Genomic DNA, 12369 nt, shown 5'->3' with positions numbered 1-12369 from the left:
ACTTTAGTTTCAGGCCTTTTTCTAATTACTCTAACCTGCAGGATTGATCTAGGTCTTCTCCAGATGAATATTTTCTTCAGCATAAACTTATCACGCGTTTTTAACTACATGTTTATTCATTTGTCTTTCAGCAAATGCTTATGGCGTGTCCTTAGGCTGAGGGGTGCTGGGGATGCGACAGAGAACAAGCTGGATCCTGCCCTCAGGTAGCTTTACAGGTAGCCTAGGACAGTGACAGTGCATTGTGTTATGCAGAGGAAGTAGGGGCCCTGAGTACATACATCCCAGGCCTAACCTAATCAAGGGGTTAACCACAGTAAGGGTGCTTTGTGCTACTTTGTAACTCTCACAGGCAGGGCCTGATATAATCTCTCAGTTCAGTCATGGCTCAGTCCTGTAGGACTCCCTGCGACCCCATGAATCGCAGCAGGCCAGGCCTCCCTGTCCATCATCAACTCCTGCAGTTCACTCAAACTCATGTCCATCCAGTTGGTGATGCCATCCAGCCATCTCATCCTCTGTTGTCCCCTTCTCCTCCTGCCCCCCGTGCCTTCCAGCATCAGGGTTTTTTTCCAATGAGTCAGCTCTTCGCATGAGGTGGCCAAAGTATTGGCGTTTCAGCCTCAGCATCAGTCCTTCCAATGAACACCCAGGACTGGTCTCCTTTAGGATGGACTGGTTGGATCTCCTTGCAGTCCAAGGGACTCTCAAGAGTCTTCTCCAACACCACAGTTCAAAAGCATCAATTCTTCAGCACTCAGCTTTCTTCACAGTTCAATTCTCATATCCATACATGACCACTGGAGAAACCATAGCCTTGACTAGACGGACCTTTGTTGGCAAAGTAATATCTCTGCTTTATAATATGCTGTCTAGGTTGGTCCTAACTTTCCTTCCAAGAAGTAAGCGTCTTTTAATTTCATGGCTGCAGTCACCATCTGCAGTGATTTTGGAGCCCCCCAAAATAAAGTCTGCCACTGTTTCCACTCTTTCCCCATCTATTTCCCATGAAGTGATGGGACCAGATGCCATGATCTTAGTTTTCTGAATGTTGAGTTTTAAGCCAACTTTTTCACTCTCCTCTTTCATTTTCATCAAGAGGCTTTTTAGTTCCTCTTCACTTTCTGCCATAAGGGTGGTGTCATCTGCATATCTGAGGTTATTATTTATCCTGGCAATCTCGATTCCTGCTTGTGCTTCTTCCAGACAGTGTAAAAAGTACACAGGTTACCTATCTGGTCACTGGTTTACATTGTCAAAACCATCAAAATGTACACTTAATGTTTGTACATTTTTATTTTATGTAAATTATACCTAAATAAAGTTGATAAAGATCGGATGTTGACTCCCAAATACCTCACCACCAACCAGTCAGAAGAATGTCCACAGGCTGATCATGCCCTACTCCTTGAATACTGGAAGACTCCTCACTAACCCCTTCATGGCAGGACACGTAGTCTTGATTAGTCCACCGTGGCCCCCTTTGCCTTTCTGCACTGGTGCACAGAGGCTGAATTTTGGCAACATGAGTAGTGATTTCCTCAATCCTTGCCCAAAGTGATTTATTCATGCAACTATAAGGGAAAGGACACGAAAACCTTTCAGGGACTATTGGATACAAGGTGTGAGTTGAGGTACTCAATCTAGGGACCCAAAGCATCCTCATATAACTCCTTTGTTGAAATGGATGGATAGGTGTCAGGTAATAAATGGAGTTTGGACCCAGCTCTGGCTCTTGGTAGGTCTCTGGCTCCACAAACTCACCGGCTGGTCATTTCCCTGGTTCTCAAAGGACTAACTGGAGCAGCCATGCTTAGGTACTGGCAATAACCACACTGGTTCCTTGTCCTGTGTGGGAAGGGCTAGTAGAGAAAACCAACTAGACTAAAACCACCTTACATTCCCCAGCCAAGATGGTAACTAAAAAACAATACTATATGAGGTATGTGGCAAATAATGGTGCTCCCCCAAACTGAAATAAGCAGGAATAGTGGTCTTTATCACATGCCTTTTCCATCCATCAGTATGGTCCCTATTAAAACTAGATTTATCTTGGAGGATAGCAGTGGGTTACCATAGGCTCAACCAAGCAGTAGCCTTCCCAATTACAGATGTGAGCTGTCTTGCTAGATCAGATTAAGATGGTCTTAGATATACAGTATACAGCCATCAATCTGATACACGTATTTGTTTCCCTCCTTATCAGAGGAGCAAAGCAGCTCGCATCCACATAGGACAGGACACAGTATACACTCGCAGTGTTAGCCTGAAGCTATGCTAAATCTGCCCTTTGCCATTGTGTCCCACTTTCTGCAACCCCATGGCCCTTTGCAATAATACAGTCTTTCATTTATTTATTTCTGGCTCTGCTAGGTCTGTGTTGCTGCCTGGGCTTTTCTCTAGCTGTGGAGAGCGGAGGCTATTCTACGTGCAGTTGCAGCCTTCTCATTGAAGCGACTTTCTTGTCTGGAGCACAGGCTCTAGGGCGCTTGGGCTTTAGTAGTTGTGGTTCCTGGGCTCTAGAGCACAGGCTCAGTAGTCGTGGCGCATGGGCTCAGTTACTCCTCAGCATGTGGGATCTTCCTGGACCAGGCATGGAACCTGAGTCTTGCACTGACAGGTGCATTCTTTACCACTGAGCTGCCAGTTAAGCCCCCATAATATAGTTTTAAGAACATGGGCCATTTGGACATTCTGCAGAAGATCACATCACTTACATTAAATGATCAAATGAGTAAGAAGTGACATGGAAGACTAAAACACATGGATTCTAGAGGGCAGAATAAAGGCTAGATGAAAATTCAGGGGGTTACCACATCAGTGAAGTTTTTAGAAATCCAGTGGCTTGGGGCATGCCCTCCCATCTCCACTGCATTAGGACAAATTATCTGACATCTCCCACAACTAGGAAGAAAGCACGATGCGTGGCAGGCCTTTTGGATTCTGGAGGCAGCACATTCCATATTTAGAAATACTGCTCTCATTTATTTCCTTGGTGACAAGGAACACTTACAGCAGAAACGGGTTGTGTAGCAGATTGAGGCTGAGGTACAGGCATCCCTTGCTCGTGGGCAGTGCAGCCAGTGGGCTCCACATAGACACTATGGGACTAGAGTTGTCTGTGGTGAGAAAAGATACCATGTGGAGGAGAGCAGGATTGCAGCACAAGACCCTGGGGCTTGGCCATAGGTGCAAATCTATGCCATCTGCATCAGAGAAGCATTCAGAAAAGAGACCCTCCTGTGCTAAAGGGCCCTGGCAGAGATTACACACCTAACCTGGGACGTAAAGTGACTGAGTATCCAGATTTGCCACCAGGAGCTGAGTTCTGTCACATTCACCCAGCCTTAGGGCTGGGAGGGGTCAGCAGCATTCCGTCATCAGGTGGGAGTAGGTCTGGGAACAGCCATGAGTCAGGAATATAAGCAAGCTGCATGAGTAGCTGGCCCTGTTCCTGTGTCAATATGAATGTGGATTAGCTTTCTATTGTTGCCTAACTATATTATAAACTTAGCAGCCTACATTAGTAGATACTAAATATTTCATAGTTTCTGTGGGTCAGAGCTTGAGCATGACTTAGCTGGGCCCTCTTCAGGTTCTCACAAAACTGATTGAGACATGGACAGGCTGTTATTATCTGAGGATCAACCCCAGGGTGATTCAGTCCCAGCTGCATGTACTTATTTGTCAGAATCCAGTTCCTTGCCCACTGCCACCTTGAGGGGCTTGGTTTCTGATTGGCCGTTGGAGAGACGCCCCCTTTAGGTCCTTGTCACCTGTTCCTTCCATGTGGCAGCTCATAACATAGTCACTTGCTCCTTCAAAGCAAATGAGTCATGAGGAATGCCTTGCAAGATGGGTCTTACCATATTTTTTTTTTTTTTTAAGATTTATTTACTGATGGCTCCACTGGGTCTTCATTGCTGCGTGTGGGGTTTCTCTCGTTGCAGTGAGCAGGGGCTGCTCTCCTGCTGTGGTGCATGGGCTTCTCACTGTGGTTTATTTTGTTGTGGAACATGGGCTCTAGGCATGTGGGCTTCAGTAGTTGTGCTGCACCGACTCTCTTGTCGCTTGGCACGTGGGATCTTCCCAGATCAAGGACCAAACCTGTGTCCCCTGCATTGGCAGGCAGGTTTATGACCAGTGAGCCACCAGGGAAGCCCAGGGGCCTTGCTATCTCATGTCATGTATTATGTACGGATTCTCTTGTACGTCCCATTGCCTTTGCTTTATTCCACTGATGAGAAGCAAGTTGCAGAACTTCCCCACACTGAAGAGATTGCCTGAGAGAGGGAACACCAGGACGCAGGGCTCATGGGGGCCACTCTGCAACCTGCCTGCCTCAGACTGCATGGAGGATTCCAATGACAAGCTGACAGAGGAGGATAAAGGCTAAGCTTGGTTCGTGGACAGGCCTCCTGGTATGTGAGTACAGACCAAAATGGACCACAGCCGCTCTGCGCCTCACTCGGGGTGGCTCCTAGAGACTGCGGGAAGGCGCATCCCCCTCTAACGACAGCAACAGGCAGTGTATATGGTCATCCACTTTGTGAAGAAAGGGAAGAGGCCTGGGCAAGGATGCCCAGGTAGTGGGTAGTGGTCATACTTGGCTGGTTGGCCAGAGACTTGAAAGGAGAAAGGCGGGGCAATTGGGGATGAAGGTGTCTGGGGTAGGGGTATGTGGCATGTGGACCAAAGCAGTGGGCATGGAGTGTGAACATCTTTGTAACATCTGTCAACACCCGGTAGCGAGCATCTCCCCTGGGAGAGGTTCAGTTCAGTTCAGTCGCTCAGTTGTATCCGACTCTTTGCGACCCCATGGACTGCAGCACGCCAGGCTTCCCTATCCATCGCCAACTCCCAGAGCTTGCTCAAACTCACACCCATCCAGTCTGTGATGCCATCCAACCATCTCATCCTCTGTCATCCCCTTCTCCCACCTTCAATCTTTCCCAGCATCAGGGTCTTTTCCAATGAGTCAGTTCTTTACATCGAGTGGCCAAAGTATTGGAGTTTCAGCTTCAGCATCTGTCCTTCCAATGAATATTCAGGACTGATTTCCTTCAGGATTGACTGGTTTGACCTCCTTGCAGCCCCTGGGAAAGGCACTATCAACCAAACAGAACGACTTTTCGAGGTGTGCTCAGCCAGCCCCTGCCCTTGGCCATCCTATAGCTGGCGCAGCAGTTTCATGAACAGAGGCCGTGGTGCCAGAGACGGAGGCTACGCATGAGTCCAGTAGCATGGGCCATTCTAGCTGCACTGTTCAAAGTCCAACCTGCTGTTTACAGAAATCAGTGAGCACTCCTCTCCCCTCAGGCACCATCTCTCAAGAAGACCTACCACTTTTCCTCATAAAGACAGAAAATATCACAGAAACAAATTCCTACTCTCTAGATTGTCCTGAATATCTTTTATCCCCAGAGTAATGTTTCTCAGGACCTTCAGAATCACTTGGGCTTGTCACTAGTGAAGATTTCCCAACCAACCAACCTACTGAATCTCTAGATTTGGTGCCTGGGAATCTGTGGAATATGGAGGGCTTAGTCAGTGGCCTTAACACAATTCAGTATCCTAATTAAAATTTCCCCAGAAAACAGTTGTTAAGAGATGGGGAAAGAAAATATAAACTTAGGAGTATCAAATTGAAAAATCACTTCACCATCTTAGTAGGACAAACCCATTTTTCAGTTGCCAGTTCAGAAACACAGGGTCCCTGTGAGCCTGGAACTGTGCTCCATGTTGTGATGGGCATGAAGAACGTAAAGTTCAGATAAGAAGGAAGAAGTCTGCACACATAAAACCTCAGAATTGGAAGGCAGCCCCAGAGGAGTGGTCCGGGCCCCTTCCCTCTTCAGACAGGCAAACAGAGGGTCAGTTTCACACAAGTTTCCAGCAGCAGAACCAGGTCCCCTGAGCCTGGCTTACCAAGAAGTTCTGATGAAATGTCACTGCAAGTGATGTCAACAGCAAGGGTTCTAGGAATTCAGAGAGGCCTCCACGCCCTGTGGCTGAGTGAACAGGAGCAGGGCCTTGGGCTGGTCCCTGAGAGGAGATGAGACTCCAGACAGAATGCAGATTCCAGGGCATCAGGCATCAGGGGCGGGGGATTCCAAATGTGGTCAGATCAGGAACATCAGGACCTCAGCCCTGTCCAGCACTTTACACAGCGCTACATCTGTGGTGTTATCACCCCAGTTCATTCCTCCACTACCCTGCCACCCTCCATTTAACCACAGGGAACTGCTGGGCATGATAACGCCATGCTCTGGGTGAGGCATCTGGGACCCCAGCGACAAGGCAATAGGAAGGGCACTGGGAGCCACTGAGGAATGGGAGACAGGGCCTCTGGAGAGAGCCAGGCAGGAGGGGCCCTGTACCCAGAGGGAGTTACAGTCGGAGAGGCTGTGGGCTGGAAAGAGAAGAGTGTGACCCAGCAGCACAGGTCAAGGAGGGCAGCGGGCACTGTGGTTTGGGACAACTTCTACATATACTTCCCTTGTGGCCTGACCCCTGTGACCGGGAGGCCTGGGGACACCAGAAGAAGTTCAGGCTCACTGCGGGGTTGGGGGCTCTGGCTGCAGATGGCTTTGCAGGGGCAGCATGGTGCCTGGTATAAAGTCTCTCTCTGTCCTGGCAGGGACCTGAGCCCAAGGCAGGAAATCCAAGCTGCAGGCCCGTCGTAGCACCTGGACAACTTCTGCCCATCACATGGGTAACGAAAGTGGACCCAGGAACCTTTGAAAATTACTGAGCTGCCTCCAAGGGAGCACGTTCATTGATGACCTGGAGCCAGGCTTGAGAGGTTCTTGGGTAGAGTGGAAGGAAATGAGGTTAAGGGAGAGGGAGATAAGCCTCCAGTAGCAGGCTGAGGAGTTCGGCTTTAATACAGGTGAAGACAGTGGGTGGGGAGGGGGTTGGGTGGAGGGGCGGGGCGGGGGTCACTGGGACAACACGCTGGAATCACACCTGAACATGGAGTGTGATCACCGACCCAGGGGTATGTAAGTCTGCCCCACCAACACACAGTTTGGGATCATCTATATTCTCAGGTGATGGACAGGGAGGCCTGGCGTGCTGTGATTCATGGGGTCGCAAAGAGTCGGACACGACTGAGCGACTGATTTGATCTGATCTGATATTCTCTTTTGGTGCACATAGGGAAGAATAGAGAATGGTGGACCCACTGGTATTGCTTAGTTCAGTATTAACAGAGCCAACTGTCACAACTTAAGTGGGCCTAGAATCAAAGCCTGCAGGGAACACAGCAGGTGGGCTGAGAGATGGGAGAGGGTGCCAGGACCAAGTGAGCCGACTGCAAAATGTCTTCGGAATGTATGAGAGCAAGAAAAGCTGAAATAAATACTTTCATATACATTTAAGTACATGGGTACAATGTTTTGTGTGTATAGTGGCCTTATTCCTTTAATATTTGCTGACCCAAGTGTGTGTGTATAAAATAAAACAGGCTTCAATCTGAGTGCTGATTTTTTTCTTTTAGTCTGAAATCAGTTTCTACATGAAACATGCAAAATATTTGTGGCTTGAGTAAATTTTATTTTTATCTTTAAAAGAAGTATATTTTGAAAGTTCATGTTGATGACTGATTATCTTAGCTCACTGGAAGGTACTTTTGATTTTTATAAGAACAGTACCAATCCCCTCTCAGTGATTATTAGTAACTCTGATTTCTCTTGGTTCTAGATTGGTTTGAAAAGGAAATACACACTTCAGAGATTTACTAGTCTAAATGTATAGGTGTAAACTCTGGTTCACACAGCAAAACTCTGCAAAAGGTCCTGATCCAGCCTAGTAACCTATGCTAGTCCCGAGAGCCCTCCTTTCCTGAAATCTAAGCCCAGCTCTGCTCCTTTGAACAAGTCACCTAATCTCAATGTGTCTTAAATTCTTAATCTTTAAAAAAATTTTTTAATTAATTTATTTTTTAATTGAGGGATAATTATTTTACAGAATTGTGTTGGTTTCTGCCAAACATCAACATGAATCAGCCAGAGGTATACATATGTCCCTCCCTCTTGATCTTCCCTCCCATCTAGGTTATTACAGAGCCCAGTTTGAGTTCCCAGTTTTACAAATGGAGGTTACACCTTGCAGTCTCCCTGTGGGGATTCAGCGAGATGGAGCTCCTAACACAGCGCCTGGCTCAGGGGCTTACATTCACATTAGCGCAATGGTACTTATCCAATACTTAAAAGACAGGGGAGAAAGTTCTGGGGCTTCTTTACTGCAGCTCTAGCCACGGCCCCTTCCCCCACCCCCCATCAAAAATAACTCGTTGTTGTTGCCCAGTCGTGTCTGACTCTGCGATCCTATGGACTGTAGCCTGCTGGGCTCCTCTGTCTGTGGAATTCTCCAGGCAAGGATACTGGGTTGCCATTTCCTTCTCCAGTGACTCTGTTGATACACTAGAAATTGTCCTAAATTTTGTATATACAATGCTTACCTCTCTTTTTCATTAGACAAAAGAAAATTTTGGAACCAAAACAAAATACAAAAATACAGTTTAACCATTTAAAATCTGTGCAGGAAGAGCTGCCGCCCAACCAGCAGGATCCAGAGTGGTTCCATTCTGCCATCTAGTGGACAGAGGGAAAAGAGACATTTAGAACAAAATAATTGCTGTTCAAGTTTATCAACATCTGAAATTTACTGAAAGAGTTCTCTTTTTTTTAAAAACTATAAAACATTATTAAAGGTTTATATCCTGCCAGAGTCATGTTGAAATTTTATAGGTATTTGGCCTGTCATTACATTTACCTCATTTACCTCATGGGGGCTTCCCGGGTGGCTCACCTGGTAAAGAATCCACCTGCAATGTGGGAGACCTGGGTTCAGTCCCTGGGTTGGGAAGATCTCCTGGAGAAGGAAATGGCAACCCACTTCAGTATTCTTGCCTGGAAAATCCCATGGACAGAGGAACCTGGTTAGGCTACAGTCCATGGGGTTGCAAAGAGTCGGACACAACTGAGCGACTTCACTCACTCACTTCACTCATGAAATAAGTTCCATATTTAGTCCCTATTTTAGAAATTAGGTAAAAGAGGAATAGAGAGGTAAAGGAACTTGCCCCAAATTATACAGCTAAGAAGTAGAAGAATAAAAAATGTGTTCTCTGAATAGTATAATTAAAGTCTACTCTGAACTCACTTTTAATAAGTTTATTTAACTTTTAAAATACACAATAACAATCCAGTGTTCTAAACTTTTAGCACTACAACTAAACTCCTCAAAATGTTTATATTTACACGCTATGAGTTCTGAAGATTGTCTGTGGAAGGAGAGAATGCTCTCAAGTTCTTATTGTGAATTTTTCTGGCCCATCCCTCCCATTTATATGATCCATTTCAGCAAAGCCCTCTGCATTTATTCTGTCACACAGACTGGGAGAAGCCCAGGGCCTCTGAGGGTTATGTCTTCTCCCTAGTACTGGGTGAAATCAGTGAGGCAATAATTCCATTTATGTAAAAAATGTCCACCAACATAAAATGTTGGTATAACCAAGATGGATATTTGTCAGGGCCTGTGTGTTTGAATTAGTTTTTTTGCTGGTGTATGACTGCATACATTTTCTGTTTTTATTTCTAAAGTCATTTCCTTAGGTGTTCATGAGGATTTCCATTTTGACTGGGATGAAGACGCTGGAAGCCCCCCAAAGTTAGTGACAGCAGCTTACCTGAAGTGGCCAATGATGTTCTGAGACTCCTTTTCACTCTGGTTACTAGAATTAGCAGGTGCTATTTGTTGAGCTTCTTTGATGAGTCAGGGACCATTCTTGATAGATATACATAATGCTAATCTGTCCACTAAACCTCTAAAGTAGATATTGCTATCTTCACTTTGGATGAAAACTGATGCTTGTGACCACCCCCGCCCCCCGCCCTCCTATGAGCAAATCCTGACTGTGCCCAGGGCTTCACTACAGTGAATAATCACTGATTGGCTGGTTGGCCCTTTCAAGTCAGTTTACTTCCCCTGGAAAATGAGAAGCTTTGACTAAGAGATCTTCTCTAAGATTTTGCCTGATTCTAAGAATTCCTCTGCAAGTAGCTGTGGGGGTTTCAGAAGTGAAAAGATTTTGTCCCTGCCACCAAGTAGCCCAGGGCCCATGAAGCACTGAGGCCACACACAGAGTGGGATGTAGTGTAAGAGCAGATGGTTTTGAAAGGACATCACGGCAGGCGTCTGTGTGACCTTCCACCACCTCCCACCGAACCCCTTTCTCTACTCTGTCCTTGTCTTCTTTCTCTGTTCTTTCTTTCATGTGTCCTTACTGCATCTTTCTAACTCCTGTTTCTTTTCTTTTTCCCTCTGCCTTGCCCTAGAAAGGTGTTTTTCTAACAGTGGGTTTTAACCCATTAGTAGGCCACAAAATCAACTCAGTGGGTCTGGACCAGCATTAATAAAAATGAATTAACACAATACAAACTATTAAAGGGTATCAATCACAGTGAAGGTAATATCATGTGAAACATGTCAGTGTGTCTGTCTGCATGTGTGTGTACACTGTGTCAAGATGCAAACTTTACATATTTTATGACATTAGGAAAACCCTGCTCTAGACTAGAACGGGAGCTCTTACCCTCACCTGTGGTACCAGGAGCCAAGGAGCCTGTGTCCCCAGCAGGGAGGTGGCATCTGGGTCTTGACATTGCTTGGAGGACTGGTCATCAGCTCAGGCAAATCCTTACATGGAGGCAAGGGATGGCCCAGATGACCCTATAATAATGCAGTCAGTGCGGGGCCAAGTGTGTGAGGGCCCCTGGGCTCAGGTGAAACCCCCACCCCTCATGCATCCTGTAGGGCTGTCAGCAGAGATGGGTAAGGAGCCCCAGCAGGTCATCATGTCACCCCAGGAGCTGCTTACCCTGAGGAATGGCTGGAACTTGTCCTCAGGACTTTCAGTTCCCATATTTCCTCCCATGTTCTATCACTGGAACATGGGCAGCCAGCCTCCCCGGAGCTGGAATTAAACCAGGCTCTGCCCTTGCATCGAGGCCCAGCCCCATCCCCAGCGGGTACCTCTAGGGTCCCTGGCACCCGGCATTGTCTGGGGCACTCAGGCTACGGCCCTGGAGACGCAGCTCTTCGGGTCACACAGGGGTGGTCAAGAACACAGCTTCTCTGCTCCTCCCTAATAACCTTCCAGCAAGACCACCATCCTGTCCTCACTGTCTGCCCCTGGTCTAAGGCACCCAGGCTGGATGATTGCCCTAAAGAAGCATCTCTGGGGGTTCCTGTGGATGCCCCAAAGTCCCATCAGGAGGAGGGCAGTGGGAGGCACCTTGCAGAGCCAGGTTCTCCTCTGCTCACCCCACCACCTCCCAGGAGCCAGAATTAAACCAGGCTGTGCCCTTGCATCAGAGAAGGCAATGGCACTCCACTCCAGTACTCTTGCCTGGAAAATCCCATGGACAGAGGAGCCTGGTGGGCTGCAGTCCATAGGGTCGCTACGAGTCGGACACGACTGAGCGACTTCCCTTTCACTTTTCACTTTCGTGCATTGGAGAAGGAAATGGTAACCCACTCCAGTGTTCTTTCCTGGAGAATCCCAGGGACAGGGGAGCCTGGTGGGTTTCCGTCTATGGGGTCGCACAGAGTCGGACACAACTGAAGTAACTTAGCAGCAGCAGTGCCCTTGCATTGGGCCGGGTTTCTGGAGGCTTCCCTGCTGCTCCCCGTGTTGCTAGCACAGCCTCCACTGCCCTGCTCTGGGAAGGACCCCGGGCCCCAGAACACAGTTTGGGGGACCTCCGGCCTGTAGGCTGGGAGCTCCCACTTGCTGGCTGCCTGCTCCCAGAGGTGCTGTGCCCCACCCCACCCCATCCCAACTGCAGGCTCCTTACACTCCCTCTCCTCTGCCAGTCCCCTGCCCAGAAGAGGGCCTTGCCCCAAAGCCCTCCCCCTGAATTCTCACCTGAACTAAAAACTCTTTCCTGCACTCAGATTCCTGAGGGATCTGGAACTCAGCTGATGCTCAATCTGGGGCTCTCTCTGCAGATGCTTGCCTCCCTTACCTGATCTGGGAGCCTGCACCATGTATGTAATGTGGGGTGGATTCCAGCTGCAGTGACTACAGGCCAAGGGAACTAGACCAAGTGATAATTCCTCTCTCATCTCAGCTTCTCAGCTGTAAAATGTGGCTAAGGTCCTTAGAGCTGTGTGAGACTTCACTTTTGACAAACAGCTGACATCCTAGTAGGCACACAGTAGGCTCGTATTTGGTGGGGCTGGCTGTCTCCGCTGTGTCTTTAACAACAACAGCCCTGGCACAGGACAGGTGCACAGTGGTGTGGCTAATTGGTTAATTAGCCAGTTCTTTGACAAGAGAGGCAAGGTGTATTCCTCCCT

This window comes from Bos indicus, chromosome 1 (assembly GCF_029378745.1).
Source record: "Bos indicus isolate NIAB-ARS_2022 breed Sahiwal x Tharparkar chromosome 1, NIAB-ARS_B.indTharparkar_mat_pri_1.0, whole genome shotgun sequence".
Classification (NCBI taxonomy): domain Eukaryota; kingdom Metazoa; phylum Chordata; class Mammalia; order Artiodactyla; family Bovidae; genus Bos; species Bos indicus.
Note: the sequence above shows the minus strand (reverse complement) of the source record.